This window comes from Bos grunniens, chromosome 3 (assembly GCF_055505025.1).
Source record: "Bos grunniens cultivar Pamir isolate PY7600 chromosome 3, Bosgru_T2T1.0, whole genome shotgun sequence".
Classification (NCBI taxonomy): Eukaryota; Metazoa; Chordata; class Mammalia; order Artiodactyla; family Bovidae; genus Bos; species Bos grunniens.
In genome coordinates, this window is record NC_141167.1 from 113,292,213 (window position 1) to 113,307,254 (window position 15,042).

Here is a 15,042-nt window from a genome sequence, read left to right on the forward strand (position 1 = left end):
TTTTTACTATTTGGCCTTGCTGTGCAGCATGTGGAAACTTAGTTCCCCGACTAGAGACTGAATCCACTCCCGCTGCTTTGGAAGCAAGGAGTATAAACCACTGGACCACCAGGCAAGTCCTAGCCTTGCAGGATCTTAGTTCCTCAAACAGTGAAAATGTCAAGTCCTAACCACTGGGTCACCAGGGAATTCCCAGTATGTTTTTAACTAGACTTGGAACAACTCTTTTGACTGTAAATTTTATGAAACCTAAATGCAACATCAACAATTCTAATGAATATGTAGCATACAAATTGAGTGGAGCTTTATGTGAGTATTAGATACACAGTAGATTTTGAAGACTAAGCAAGAGAATAAATTTTTTACATTGATTACATATTGAAATGATAATATTTTGGCTACACACATGTTAAAATTAATTTCACTTTCTCTTCTTACTTTTTTACAGAGTTAATAGAAAAATTTAAATTGCATATGCAACTTGCATTATGCTTCTGTTGGACAGTGCTGCTCTAAGGTCTATATCTTTAATTTACTATTTAAAATTAATTAGGGCTTAAACTGAAGCTACATATTAATTTGTCAATTTTTGCCTGATAAAAGCATAAATGATTGAAGACTACCCCAAAGGTTTGTTGTCTAGTTTGTTTCTTGGTTGACTTATTCCAGAAGGCTCCTCCTGACTACTATATAAATCTCTATTCCACAAATTCTCTTTGAATCAGCTTTACTATCCACTAGATTCCTCATTAATGAGTTAAATAAACATCTGACACATGTTCACTTTACAGTCATATGAATCACATTTTGAACTTTTTTTAAATTACACTTTGGCAGAGCCCACTGGCAAGGCTCTACATGACACATCACTTCTTTAATAGAAAAAACTATAATCTACTATATCATTCAAATAAAATTTCTAAAAGGAAAAACACTTTACAACCTTGCTACTTAAGAAAATTATTTTGATTCATCCAAATCATCTACCAGCGTGGCCTATATGACATTTTTCCACATAGATGTAATTATGATGGATGCTATCTTGTATTTTCAGTTATGTGTATATGCAAAAATCATAACCATTTTCATGTTTATACATGTGCTTTGTAATTATCATTTTTAATAGCTGCATACTATTTCATTGGCCTTTGTGTTTTAACTCAACAATTTGTTTATTGTTGAGAATTTGGTTTCTTTCCAGGTTTTTACTCTTATAAATCATGCTTACAATGGATATCTTTCACATATATGTATATATATTTATACAGGCTTTTGCTTCTGTTTAATTGCTTCCTTAGGGCAGATTCCCATGAAAGGGATTATTGAACTTCAGGGTGTGAACAATTTTATAGCCACTGAAATATGCTGCTGTAATGCATCCAGAAAACTCTGTAACCATTTCTACCACCATCAACAGTCCATTAACTTTTTAGTTTTCCAAAAGTTCCCAGTCTTGGTGAAAGAATGTATTTTGAGGTTTCTTGTTTATTTTGTTTTTACTATGACTTGATAGATGCAAAACAAGTCCTCAATTTAAATGCTTCTCATAATTTCCTGTTTTCTTTCTTTTTTGATCAAAAGGAAAACTGGCATTCTGGGGACACCTAACCTGAGAATGATTCTTAAAGGATACCTACCACATAGCCCTCAGCTGTGTGAAGCCAACTGAATGTGTTACCAAGTGTAACCACACTCTGCTCGACCCATGACAGGCCAGTGAATACAAGAGATGAGGTGTTGGGGCAAGGAATACAACTTTATTCAGAAAGCTGGCTGACTGCAAGAAGATGGTAGACTAATGGTTTCAAAGTAACCATCTTCTCGGAGAAGGCAATGGCACCCCACTCCAGTACTCTTGCCTGGAAAATCCCATTGACGGAGGAGCCTGGAGGGCTGCAGTCAATGGGGTCGCTGAGGGTCAGACACGACTGAGCGACCTCACTTTCACTTTTCACTTTCATGCATTGGAGAAGGAAATGGCAACCCACTCCAGTGTTCTTGCCTGGAGAATCCCAGGGACGGGGGAGCCTGTTGAGCTGCCATCTGTGGGGTCGCACAGAGTCGGACACGACTGAAGTGACTTAGCATAGCATAGCAACCATCTTCTCAGGGTCTGGATGCCAGGTTCTTTTATAGAGCCAGAGGGAGAGAAGCAATGAGGAACTAATGTCAAAAGGCAGAATAGGGACTTCCCTGGTGGTCTAGTGGCTAAAACTCTCTGCTCCCAATGCCAGGGGCCTAGGTTTGGTCCCTGGTCAGGGAACTGGATCCCACATGCTGCAAATAAGAGTTTGTATGTATGCCACAACTAAGACCTGGTGCAGCCAAATAAATAAATATTGAAAAATTGAAAGGCAGAATAGAGAGGGAGAGGCAATGAAGCAGTAAAGTAGAAAGGGTCTTCAGTCTTGCAAAACATCTCTGGGAAGGGCCAGCCTTTGGAAGGAGTGTGTTAATCTCTTCTTTTTCCCATCCATTCACAGGTGGGCACCATCAGATTATCTCTGTATGAACTGAACAAGCTAAAGGCAAAGTAGAAAAAGAAAGATATACCCATTTGAATACAGAGTTCCAAAGAACAGCAAGGAGAGATAAGAAAGCCATCTTAATGATCAGTGCAAAGAAATAGAGTAAAACAATAGAATGGGAGAGACTAGAGATATCTTCAAGAAAATTAGAGATACCAAGGGAACATTTCATGCAAAGATGGGCACAATAAAGGACAGAAACAGTATGGACCTAACAGAAACAGAAGATATTAAGAAGAGGTGGCAAGAATACACAGAAAAACTGTACAAAAAAATCTTAATGACCCAGATAACATGATGGTTTTATCACTCACCTAGAGCCAGATATCCTGGAGTGAGAAGTCAACTGGACCTTGGGAAGCATCACTATGAACAAAGCTAGTGGATGTGATGGAATTCTAGCAGAGCTATTGCAAATCATAAAAGATGATACTGTGAAAGTGCTGCATTCAATATGCCAGCAAATTTGGAAAACTCATCAGTAGCCACAGGATTGGAAAGGGTCAGTTTTCATTCCAATACAAAAGAAAGGCAATGCCAAAGTGTGTTCAAACTACCACACAACTGCATTCATTTCACATGCTAGCAAAGTAATGCTCAAAATTCTGCAAGCCAGGCTTCAACAGTACATGAACCTCAAACTTCCAGATGTTCAAGCTGGATTAAGAAAAGCCAGAGAAAGCAGAGATCAAATTGCCAACATCCATTGGATGATCAAAAAAGCAAGAGAGTTCCAGAAAAACATCCACTTCTGCTTTATTGACTACACCAAAGCCTTTGACTCTGTGGATCACAACAAACTGTGGAAAATTCTTCAGGAGATGGGAATACCAGACCACCTGACCTGCCTCCTGAGAAATCTGTATGCAGGTTAAGAAGCAACAGTTAGAACCTGACATGGATCAATGGACTGGTTCCAAAATTGGAAAGGAGTACATCAAAGCTGTATATTGTCACCTTGCTTATTTAGCTTATATGCAGAGTACATCATGCAAAATGCCAGGCTGGATGAAGGGCAAGCTGGAATCAAGATTGCCCAAAGAGCCCCCAACCGTGCTGCCAGCAAGCAGGAGGAGGAGCCGACATGCCAGAGACAGCCGGGGGGAGCTGAGGAGGTCTCCCTACATGGTTGCCCCCTCCCTCTCCTGAGATGTCAGGAAGGAGGGGGCCACCCGTGTCCCCAACAGGGGCCCCCTGGAACCGGGGGTCCCAAGCCCTGGAGCTCAGAGGTAAGGAGGTGCTGACAGGTGCTCAGCGAGATGTTCCCCCACCCCTCAGGCTCCCTTCCCATCCTCCTATTTTTCCTCCTCCCCAGTGTCCCAGTGGGCCCCACACCCCACCCCCACCCTTGACCCCACTTCCAGCACCTGAGTGCGACTTCTTGTCCCTGCCGCATATCCCTGTCCAGGGGTACCCTCATGGGGCTCCCTCTGCTCTTTGTGCTGGAGTCCGAGGCGAGGCCTTTGGGGAGCCCACCCGGAGCCCAGCTGACCGCAATCTGCGAGGGGTGAGCAAGACAGCACTGTGGTTGCTGTGGAGAGCTGGCCTGTGTGATGCCATCCGCGGCTGGGGACAAACCCCCGGACTGCTGTGCGCCTGCGTGGGTGTGAGGTAGAGATGCTGGAGGAGGTGCCTGCGGCTGGCGGCAGTCCCCTGCGCCGGTACTTCTTTGAAACCCACTGCAAGGCTGCCAGTACTGAGGAAGATGGCCCTGGTGAGGGTGAAGGAGGCTGCTGGAATGTGGGCCGGAGGCACTGGTGTCTGAGTGTAAGGCCAAGCAGTCCTACATGTGGGCATCAACCACTGATGCCCAGGGCCGGCTGGTGATAGATTTGAATTGATACCGCCTGTGTCTACATGCTTCTAAGCCGGACTGGCCAGGCCTGAGACCCATGCCCTGGAACTGGGCAGACAGAGAAAGAAGGAGCTGGATGCTGAAAAACCTCAGGAGTGACCTGGCTGCTCTGGGCCTCAGTCTAGGAACTTGTCAAATGGTCACAAAAATCATTGAGAGTTCATTCTGGGCAAGACAGATGGTGAAATCAAATGGGGTTTTGAAGGATGAACAGGAGTTATCCTGGATGAACTTGAGGGTGAAAATGATGATGATGATGATAGCCAAAAAAAAAAGAAGATTGCTGGAAGAAATATCAGTAACCTCAGATATGAAGATGACACCACCTTTATGGCAGAAAGAGCCTTTTGATGAAAGTGAAAGAGGAGAGTGAAAAAGCTGGCTTAAAACTCAACATTCAAAAAACAAAGACCATGGCATCCTGTCCCATCACTTCATGGCAAATAGATGGGGAAACAATGGAAACAGTGGCAGACTTTATTTTCTGGGGCTCCAAAATCACTGCAGATGTGACTGCAGCCATGAGATTAAAAGACACTTGTTCCTGGAAAAAATCTATGATCAACCTAGACAGCATATGAAAAAGCAGAGATATTACTTTGCCAAAAAAGGTCCGTCTAGTCAAGCTATGGTTTTTCCAGTAGTCATGTATGGATGTGAGAGTTGGCCTATCAAGAAAGCTGAGTGCCAAAGAACTGATGCTTTTGAACTGCGGTGCTGGAGAGGACTTGAGAGTCCCTTGGACTGCAAGGAGATTCAACCAGTCAATCCTAAAGGAAATCAGTCCTGAATATTCGTTGGAAGGACTGATGCTGAAGCTGAAGCTCCAATATTTTGGCCACCTGATGCAAAGAGCGGAATCATTGGAAAAGACCTTGATGCTGGGAAAGATTGAAGGAAGGAGGAGAAGGGGATGACAGAGGATGAGATGGTTAAATGGCATCACCAACTTGATGGACATGAGTTTGAGTAAGCTCAGGGAATTGGTGATGGACAGGGAAGCTTGGTGTGCTGCAGTCCATGGGGTCACAAAGAGTCAGACACTACTGAGCAATTGAAATGAGCTGAACTGAACTGAACTAGTGACTTCATTTAATCATAATTGTTACTGAACTCAGGTTCAATGGCTCACCACTTGAAAGCCAATATTTGAGAGACAAGTGCTGGTTAGAAAGGAAAGTTTGCTTTATTCAGGAGGTCAGCAACCTAGGGAGAAGGTGGACTCCTATCCAAGAACCAACTCAGAGATTCTGTTCGATCAGGAAAGTTTTTAAAGGAAGAGAGGGGAAGCTTATCTCAGTTAATCATTTGGAAAGGGGGGTCAGAGTCTTTGCTATCTTCCACTGTGTGCAGACTTTCTCCTGATTGGTTGGTAGGAAGGTAGCAAGGCAGTGTTCCAGGAATCTTGTACTCAGTCTGAAGTTATCATCTTCCACCTGGGTGGGGACTTTAGTTCCTGCAGAAGAACTCGAAGATATTGTTGTATATATCACCTGAGTGGAAACCAGGTCCCTGTTTTATCACTGCACTATAGTTCCTTGACCATTCTGAGGCAGGAGATAGATAGGTCCATCCCTGGGTAAGGTGATAGGAGATTCATTCTCTATGGACTGAAACTCCAAGATGAGAATAGCAGGGCATTTCAGAGAAGAGGCTAGGCCTTGCCCAGACCACATATTTCTCATTCTCAAAGTCAGGAGATCTCCATGACCATGCATGTCCTTGGAGGTCAAAAGGGAAGTGATGACAACTGATGCAAGGCTACCCATAGGCCTCTGGCAGTAGAATCCATCTTGGCTAAGAGACGCATGTACACATATGGGAGAATCCTGAGATATACCAAATATGGACTCTGACCCAGGCAAATTAAAATGATAGGCCTAAGAAAAACCAGAGTGATGCTCCACAAAAGTTATTTAAACTACTACAAGGGCAAGACTCGGGGACTTTCTCTCTGAGCTCACCTTTGTGTCTATCCACACACATGAACTCTTTTTCCACCTAGTAAATACTTTACTTGCTTCACTACTTTCTGCCTTTATGGGAATTCTTTTCTGCAAAGCCAAAGAGCCAGGGCTTTGTCACTGACCACTGGTCTAGTGGGTAGGATTTCGTGTTTTCACTGCTATAACCCACCTCAGTCTCTGGCCAGGAAACCAAAGGCCCACTTCAAGCTGCTTCAGGTTGAGGCTACCAAAGATCAGTTCCTCTTTTCATTCCCCATTGCCTCACTATTTTGATTAAGAACTGTTTGAATTTACCCTTTGATAAATCAGGGAAGGTCTAGGAGGCTGAAGCTTCTTTCCTACATACAAGAAACTGGGGACACGGAAAAGATTTGTACCAGGGGAGGTTCCAATGGGGTCCTGCTCAGCTTTGTAATCACTTCTTTAAAGGCCTTATGTGCAAATATAAACATAAACCATGTTTATGTTTGATTGACAACTTAGATGTCAAGTTCTAAACTGGGTTAGAACTTCAGTTTATAAATTGGATGGGCAGGTAAGGGCAGGCAAACACAGTTCTGCCTATAATGGTAGTGTTAGCAATATTTGTTACAATTTGCAGAAATAAAAGTTTCAAAACTTAAAGTTAAAGCCCCTAGAAGAATGGTGCTTAAAAAAAAAAAAAATCACAATTCAAATAAGCAATGTAAGGGCAGAAAAAATTTCCCAGCCTCCCGTCTATTGCAGGAGAGTAGGGCACAGGAGGATGGTCACATCCCAGTTCCTGCGACAGCCACCAAGTGTGTGTTCTTGGTTTCATGAAACAAAGAATTCAAGAGTGAGAAATAGTAAAGTGACAAAGGTTTACTTAGGGAGGAAACACTTCGTTGACAGAGTGTGGGCCATCTCAGAAGGCAAGAGAGGCAGAAAAGGCACCAGGGTATGCTAACCTATCCTACTGCTGCTGCTGCTGCAGCTGCTAAGTCGCTTCAGTCGTATCCGATTCTGTGCGACCCCATAGACAGCAGCCCATCAGGCTCCCCCGTCCCTTGGATTCTCCAGGCAAGAACAATGGAGTGGGTTGCCATTTCCTTCTCCAATGCATGAAAGTGAAAAGTGAAAGTGAAGTCGCTTAGTCATATCTGACTCTTCGCGACCCCATCGACTACAGCCTACCAGGCTCCTCTGTCCATGAGATTTTCCAGGCAAGAGTACTGGAGTGGGGTGCCATTGCCTTCTCCGAACCTAATCCTAACCTGAGTTCAAGTCCTAATATGAGTTGTATGGTTTCAATAGTCCTGAATATGGGATTGCCAGTTTTTATAAGGGTGGGTAATTTCACAGGCTAATGAGCGGGAAGAGTATTCCAACGCTTTTGGGTAGGGGTGGGGATTTTCAGGAATTGAGCCGCCGCCCACTCTTTGACCTTCATGGCACCTGTGGACGTGTCATTTAGCATGTTGATGTGCTACAATAAGCGTATTCTGAGACTCAAGATCTAGTAGATGACTCATCTGCCATCTTACACCTAGTTGGTTCTAATCAGTTGAAGTCGTGTGTGTTCTCAGGCTATGTCATTCTTTTAAGGGTTGTGCCCTGCCCCCTTCCAATCTCAGTTCTATGTTCTTTGACTGGTCTAATAATTAAACTATATGAAACAGATTAACAGAGGAAAAACAAACAAAATTACATACCTCCAGGAGCATGTGGAAATATAAAGAATCAAAGGCAGCCAGGTAACTGAAGCGTATATAATATCCTGAGCTAAAAAAAAGGGGTGGAGATCTAGAGTTACAAAAGTGTGAATGAGGAAGGACAAAAAAAGCATTGTTCACCACCCAGTTCTGCATTGTCATAACCCTCTACAGCTGCTCACCAACAGGTGAAGAACAGAGTGAGGCTCTCTGTGCTTTGTCCTAACAGCTCTTTGTGAAACTGAGCAAGACCCTGTAGGGCTCCTGGCCTTGGAAGCCTTTCCGTGTCCCCTATTCTTTGTGAGGAACAGACTCCAGCCTCCATGAGCTTCCCTGAGTTCCAAAGGACAGACTCAAACAGTTGTTAATCTGGGAAGGAGAGAATGTAGAGACAAGGGAGGAACAGCCAAGAGTCAACAGTTTAGCCTTGGGTCAGGGGCAGGTTCCGCCTCAAGGAATACACATAATAATATGTTTATGCTCTTTATAGAAATAAAAACACCAACAGATGAAAGATGTATGCATGGTTGACTGCATGTATTCCCTAGACCAAAAAAAAAAAAATTTGTATGTATACTGGTTCCTCCTCTACCACTTCTAAGTTCTGAGCTTCATTAAGTCCTGAGATGAGGTGTATGATCTCAACAAAAGACTGTGTGTTCAAGTCCCAAAATGAGTTGTACAATTTAGCTACTACTTGCCTGTCTCCTCCTTTACCAATACTCAGTCTATCAATCCTCTATCCAAATTACCTTTCTGAAACAGGAGGAAAGGGGTCAGGGTAGAGTCTTTAAAAGAATGACATAGCCCAAGGACAAGACATAAACTGATTGGAACAAAATAGGTCAAGGTGGAAGATGCTTCAACTTCCACTAGACCTTCAGCCTCAGAGTATGCTCATCTTAACACATCAGCAAACTAAGTGATATACCCACCAGTACCATGACAGTTTCAAGGCCAACCATCAGAAATCAAACAGTGAGCAGTGGCCTAATTCCTAGAAATCTCCACCATTCTCTAAAATAGTTGAAATAATCCTCCCATTCATTCGTCTATGAAATTACCCGACCTATAAAAACTAACCTCTCCATATCTGGGGGCCTCTTACCATCTAGTCAAGGCTATGGTTTTTCCTGTAGTCATGTATGGATGTGAGAGTTGGACTGTGAAGAAAGCTGAGCGCCAAAGAATTGATGCTTTTGAACTGTGGTTTTGGAGAAGACTCTTGAGAGTCCCTTGGACTGCAAGGAGATCCAACCAGTCCATTCTAAAGGAGATCAGCCCTGGGATTTCTTTGGAAGGAATGATGCTAAAGCTGAAACTCCAGTACTTTGGCCACCTCATGCGAAGAGTTGACTCATTGGAAAAACTCTGATGCTGGGAGGGATTGGGGGCAGGAGGAGAAGGGGACGACAGAGGATGAGATGGCTGGATGGCATCACTGACTGGATGGACGTGAGTCTGAGTGAACTCCGGGAGATGGTGATGGACAGGGAGGCCTGGCGTGCTGCAATTCATGGGGTCACAAAGAGTTGGACACGACTGAGCGACTGAACTGAACTTACCTTCTGAGATAGCCCACAGTATGTCAGTGAAGTGTGTTTCTACCAAAGTTGTTCTTACTTTTTGAGATATACCTCATCCTATCTATGGAACATGTATCTCTCTAAATAAATCCACTCTTTACCTATCACTTTATCTCTCATTAGACTTTTTTCTGCAACAAGACATAAAGGACCTGAGCTCTATGAATCCTGAGACCAGGTGTGTGATCTCAATTAAAAGACAGTGGGTTGAAGTCTTAATCTGAGTTGTACAGTTTCAAAAGTCCTAAGTAAGCTCCTGATTATGTAACCAAGCCGGACCATATGAGACCTTCTCAGTTCCCCCATAATTCTGTTTTTTCTCCTCTCTGAAGTACCTAGATAGTGGTATCTAATGCATCTTTCCCAAGTTTTTCAACTGACAAGTTCAGTTCAGATCAGTCGCTCAGCCTTGTCTGACTCTTTTCGACCCCATGAATCGCAGCACACCAGGCCTCCCTGTCTATCACCAACTCCCAGAGTTCACTCAGACTCATGTCCATCCAGTCAGTGATGCCATCCAGCCATCTCATCCTCTGTCATCCCCTTCTCCTCCTGCCCCCAATCCCTCCCAGCATCAAAGTCTTTTCCAGTGAGTCAACTCTTCACATGAGGTGGCCAAAGTACTGGAGTTTCAGCTTTAGCATCATTCCTTCCAAAGAAATCTCAGGGCTGATCTCCTTCAGAATGGACTGGTTGGATCTCCTTGCAGTCCAAGGGACTCTCAAGAGTCTTCTCCAACACCACAGTTCAAAAGCATCAATTCTTCAACTGACAAAACTGCCACCAAATGGATGAAATTAGCTATTAATACTTGATGATCATGAACAGTAGCTTGCTTCTAGTGCCCAAGGATTGATCACCATCAACCAATCAGAGAATTGTGCAGGAGCTGATCACACACCCTTGGACACCTCTTCCTTCCCTTGCCTTTAAAAATGCTTTGCTGAAACCCTTCAGGGAGTGTGGAGTTTTTGAACACAAGCCCCTTGTTCTTGCTCAGCCCTCTGTCAACTACAAACTGGCAGTTGATTGGGTGCCATCTACCTCTACAAGGATTAAATCATGTGCTGCTACACCTGTTGATTTTCAACATCCTCTGAAAGGAGTTCAGGGTAGACAGCAGAAATTGTTGCAGGTAAGAGACTTGACTCCATGCTGGATCTCTTTCTTTGACTTTAACCTTTATTTTTTTGTTTTGTTTTGTTTTTGTTATTATAATCATACATAACGGCCTTCCTAAAAGGACCCCACCCCTCTGCTGGACTGTTAAACTAAAGTACCTTTGCTCAGCACACAGAAATATAACCTGACTCTGCCCACCTGTTAATGGCTGCAAGAAAGAAGGTATTAACACATCCCTTCCCCAATACTGGCCATTCCCAGAGATGATTTGCAAGACTGATGGCCCTTTTTATTTTACTTCCTCATCCCATCTCTGTCTCGTTCTATAAAAGAAAATGGCATCCAGACCATGATAAGATGGTTATTTCTAGACATTAGTCTGTCATCTTCCCAGTCAGCTGGCTTTGTGAAGAAAGTTGTATTTCTTGCCTCAACATCTCATCTCTCAGCTAATTGGTCTGTCATGTGGCGAGCAGAGTGAGCTTGGATTCGGTAACAAAGTGAGGCCCTCTGTGCTCGGGGGGAGGGGGGGTGAGAACTAATAAGACAGGGCTTCAGATAGTTAGATATTTTCAGGAGCCAATTTTGTTGTTGTTGTTGTTGTGCTGGTTGATACACAGGTTTTTCTCTAGTTGCAGCGAGTGGGCTACACTCTAGCTGTGGTGTGATAGCTTCTCTCGGTAGCGGCCTCTCTTGTTGCAGAGCACGGACTCCAGGGCTCTTGGGCTTCAGTGGCTTCAGGTCCCAGACTCCAGAGCACAGGCTCAGTGGTTACGGTGCACAGACTTAGTTGCTCCGAGGTATGCAGGATCTTCCCAGACGAGGGATCAAACCCATGTCTCCTGCACTGGCGGGTGGACTCTACCACTGAGCCACCAGGGAAGCCCCAGGAGTCCATTTTTTTGAGCCTAATTCTTGTGTCTCCTCTCTGGAAAAGTATTAAAGTCCATGCTGACAACTCTTCCTGATGACTAGCAAAAGCTTCACAAGACAAGCAGAAACCTTCTGGGAAATATGTGCTTGATTGATTTCCCCTTTACCAAAATTACATATATACTATTTTTCCCTCCTACGTCTTGGGAGTAGTTTCTCAGAGATATTGAAGAAGGAATTCATAGGGCCTAGACTCCATCTTAAGCCTGTTCATGCTGATCATGCTCGGCCACCTTTCCAATGGACTCTGAACTCTCTGTTTAGTGCCTATGAAAACAACAACAGGAGGATAAGACCCCCTCCAGACAGGGGAACCTTGAAGATCATATCTAGGTTACTCATCGCCTCAGAGAAACATACACTAATCACCCCCTTCCTCCAGACAGGCCATAAATTTTTCTTTATCTATCGGAGTGTAACCTCGGATTTATTGATTATTGGCTAACTGTTTGACTGTTTGAGCCCATGAGCACACAGCACGTGAATGATGGGGTTATTGGGATTGTATTTTCCTTGGTTTATGTAAGTCTCAAGGAATTGGGAGTGGTGGGTTCAGACACGTACACATGGGGTATAAAAGGTTTTCACAAATGCTGGTCAGGGTCCTTGGCTAAGAGGAGACTCTGCCTTGGGCCCGCCGGTGTAATAAACTGCACTCCACTATCTGCATTGTCCTTCTGAGTGAGTTTGTTTCCCAGAACGCGTGGCTACAACAGTATCTGAGATGCCATCTCCCAGGCTGCAGTCCTCGTTTTGCCCCAAATAAAACTTGACTCACGACTCTCATATTGTGCTTTTTCTTAAGCTGACACCTCCAATAAACCTTTCCGTGCTCTAAACTCATTTTTGTTTATTTGCCGTAGAGGTAGGAGATACATGGGCCCAGGCTCAACAGTTTCTCCCCTGTGGACAGAAATTTCATAATAGCAGAAACTCTATAAAAACAGGATGATGGAGGAGGCTGGGCCCTGTACAGATAAGAGATGAAAGACCACATATTCCTCATTCTAAAGTTAAGGAGACGTCCCCGACTACACATGCACCGAAAGGCTCCTTGGAGGTTGTAAAGGGAGGGGGGATAACCTCAAAGAAAGTGATGTCAACTACCCATAAGCCTCTTTACTAGAATGCATCTGGGCGAAAAGATGTGCACACACACGGGATGACCCTGAGCTATGCCAAATATGGCCTCTTTACCAGACAAAGCAAGATGATTGGTCAAAGTAAACTGGAAAGAAATGCCCCATAAAAGCGATTCAAACTAAAAGTGATTCAAAAGTGATTCAAACTCTGAGCCTGCCCATGTATCCATCCACAGGCACTATACTCTTTATCCTCCTAATAAACACCACCTCCTTGGGAATTCCCGTCTGCAAAGCCAAAAGGCTAGGACCTTGTCACTGACCACTGGTCTTCAAGACAATGGTGATGCAGGGACTCCAGCCACTCCCCACAGCAGATCCTGCAAAAGCAACTGAAGTCACCATGGGACCTCTTTAATGAGACACGGTGAGAGCTCCATGACTCCAACTAGGTAGGGTCTATGAGGTCCTGTCAGCCTGAAAAAGTTACAGAAAACAGACCTTTGCCTGTCATCTGCCCAATAAAGATTTTGGGGGGTTTATGTTTCTCAGAGGGTGTGATGCAGGAGGTAGATGCACCCCCAACACAGTAGAGCAATTGGAGATTCATTCCCTATGGACTGAAACTCCAAAACAAAAGCAGCAGGACAATTAAGGGAGAAGGCTGGGCCCTATCCAGGACATATATTTCTCGTTCTTGAAGTCAAGGGACCTCCCCAACCACACATGTGCAGAAAAGACTCCTTTGAGGTCAAAGAGGGAGTTATGTCAAAGGATATTCTCTACCCATACACCTATTCATCTTGGCTAAAATCCAATTTGGCTAAGAGATGTGTATGCACACATGAGAGATCCTGAGATATACCAAATATGAATAGTGAACCAGGCAAATCAAAATGATTGGCCAAAGGAAACTCAGAAGAAATGCCCCATAAAAGTAATTCAAACTACGGAAGGCTGCAACTCAGCAATTCAGACACTGTCTCTGAGTTCGCCCATTTGTCTATCCACACACGCTGTACTCTTTTTTTCCTCTGAATGAATATTTTATTTGTCTCCCTATTTTCTATCTTTGTGGGAATTCTTTTCTGCAAACCCAAAGAGCCAGGCCCTTGTCACTGACCAGTGGTCTAGTGGTTAGGATTTGGTGCTCACGCTACTGCAGCACAGCCTCAGTTTCTGGCTGGGAACCCAAGCTCCAAGCCATAGCAGGCTGAGGCCACCCAAGGTCAGCCTCACTGTGCATTGGGCTCACAAATTTGCATTCAGCAACAAACAAAATTTAAATTCGCAATTTCACCTCGTGTGGTTTTTCTTTAAGTAGACAAAGGGGAAGAAAACTATTCACAGGAAGGCAGAGGTGTTTGGAAAACAAAAGGTGAATAAATTTCTTTAGGTGTCTCAGGTAATAGCTCTCTTCCTGGTACAGGCCCCCTTTCCAATGTAAATTTAAGCAGTTAAGGGAGAGGTAAAGAGCTTTCCTGTTAGATTTGATTACCTTTACCTTGAAATAACCCTCAGGCCGAAGAGGCATATTTTGAGGTGAGAAATTCTGTTCCCCTTCAATACAAAATAATTTACATGGCCCCTCAAAAGACACTGAAAAGGGCTAAATCCTTGATCTCACTTAGTAACTTTTCACAGAAAAGACCCTGGAAAAGACCTGATGCTGGGAAAGGTAGAAAGCAAGAAGAGAAGGGGACAACAGAGGACAAGACCGTTAGATGGCATCATCAACTCAATGGACATGAGTTTGAGCAAGCTCTGGGAGATTGTGAAGGACAAGGAAGCCTGGCGTGCAGCAGCCCATGGGGTTGCAAAGAGTTGGACATGACTGAGCAACTGAACAACAACAACTCTTTTCGCAATTCCCTTTCTCCCATTCCACTCACAACCGACAGAATACTGCTTTGCACCCATAGTTCCCAGGTCTGCTTAGGGACCCTGACTCTTTGTAATGCAAATTTAGTAAACTCTGCCGTTAAAGCCTTATCCTTGCCTCTCCCTGACATTCCAGCTCAACCCCGTCACAAAAGTTCAAAACCAGTCTGACTGGGATTTGCTCTCCACAAATGGGAGGTGGGGCTGAGGGTGGGGTCAAGTGTCAAACACTGGAGGAAATCAAGTTACATCTTGTTGGAAAGCTAGATGACTGGTTTTGTTGTTTAGTCTCTAAGTCCTGTCCCACTCTTTTGCAACTCCTTGGAGGTTACTGGTGGAGTGAGTAACAGTCATGCGCTTGCACTCAGCCCCCACCTGTATCTTTTCTGGGAGCCCCATAGAGATGCTGGATGCC

The 15,042-nt window shown here is 44.1% G+C and overlaps 1 pseudogene; it reads left to right on the forward strand.

Annotated features, from left to right (window-relative positions):
- Positions 1 to 3,787: 3,787 nt before the first annotated feature.
- LOC147376881 (neurotrophin-4-like) lies at positions 3,788 to 4,555 on the forward strand (annotated as a pseudogene).
- The last annotated feature ends 10,487 nt before the right edge of the window (positions 4,556 to 15,042 follow it).